Genomic DNA, 1,710 nt, shown 5'->3' with positions numbered 1-1,710 from the left:
TGTGTGTGTGTGTGTGTGTGTGTGTGTGTGTGTGTGTGTGTGTGTGTGTGTGTGTGTGTGTGTGTGTGTGAGTACCTGTGTGTGTATGCACATCTGTATATATATATATATATATATATATATATATATAATGTGTGTGTGTGTGTGTGTGTGTGTGTGTGTGTGTGTGTGTGTGTGTGTGTGTGTGTGTGTGTGTGTGTGTCTATGTGCATGTATCTCTGTGTATATAAGTATTTACCCAATTGAAAAATACAGAAACTACATTTGCATTATCTTCTCTTTTTCTCAAACTACTTATCTCATTTTTAATTTTCCTGGAATTACAACTTGGGCTATATCATCTCTTAAAACTATTCTAGTTGATGTTATCTATATAGAAACTGTTTCTTTCGAAATGTGGTCTTCTTCTCATAAACTCGTGGTGCTCTCCCTTCCCCCAAAACAAGAGGTCATCTTCGGTCATTTTCATGAACTTCCTTGAATGATCTACAGTCAGGTCGCCTGCTTCTCTCTTTTTCTAATAATGGTAGTGTCCGGTGCTCTTAACTTTTTGGACGTTTGATATATAAAATAAGGGACACATTTGGTCGCACGTCTCTATATTCTCTCTCTCTCTCTCTCTTTGATATACTTTGTGTGGACACCATACCACCGCTACATATTCTAATCTTGGGCGGATCAATATCTCTCTCTCTCACTCTCTCTCTCTCTCTCTCTCTCTCTCTCTCTCTCTCTCTCTCTCTCTCTCTCTATATATATATATATATATATATATATATATATATATATATATATATATATATATATATATATATATATATATATATATATATATATATATATACCTTAAGTACTTCCGATATACTCCAAAAGCCACGAAACTTGATTTTGAGGTATCCTATGAAATACCTTCCCTAGATCTATGTATACATAGTCCACCCAACCCTCTCTCTTACAACACCTCAAACACTCTTCAATAAAAGCTTAGCAGTTTTGATACGCGTGATCTTTTAGTTTCAAAACCAAAATTATTATCTAAAGAAAAAAAAAAAAAGTCTTCAAGATATTCAACCCATCTATCTTTTACAAGTCTCCCACAACATTCAGCCATGATAATGATCATGGACTGTCTGTAGTTCGATGATTCCTCTTTATTTCCTCCTTCATGATTGGATACTACACGAACGCACCTGTTTGCGTACATAATATACCTGTGTACAAGTGCCTGTGTATGCGTACATGCTTATGTGTATGTTTGTGTGCGATCGTGCGTGTGTGATTCACCATGGTCTTGGATCACGTGTTGCACTTGTGATCGACAGCTATTTCCCTCTCGGAAGAGAGCTCAGAGCTCATATATGACCGATCTATGGGTAATACTGTGACCTTACACGCACACACACACACACAACTCCCCGCCCATGAGAGTTGGAGTAACGACTCGCAGCGCAGCGATACTGAAATTATTTCAGCCCTGAGCGGGATTCGAACCAGGATCGCCGTAATAGCAGGTGAGAACTCTAACCACTGCGTCACGAGGTTGTGTGTGTGTGTGTGTGTGTGTAAGTACATGTTACCTTTTGGGTGTACATGTACAACACGAACGCCCTTGCGTTTGTGTATGCAAGTACCTACATATGATTATGTGTGTATCCTTGCATGCTCATGTGTACGTTTGTGCGCGCATTCGTGCGTGTGTAAGCGTGTGTG

Source organism: Oratosquilla oratoria, chromosome 15 (genome assembly GCF_046742065.1).
Source record: "Oratosquilla oratoria isolate Oo_2021 chromosome 15, ASM4674206v1, whole genome shotgun sequence".
In the NCBI taxonomy this organism is placed as follows: domain Eukaryota; kingdom Metazoa; phylum Arthropoda; class Malacostraca; order Stomatopoda; family Squillidae; genus Oratosquilla; species Oratosquilla oratoria.
Note: the sequence above shows the minus strand (reverse complement) of the source record.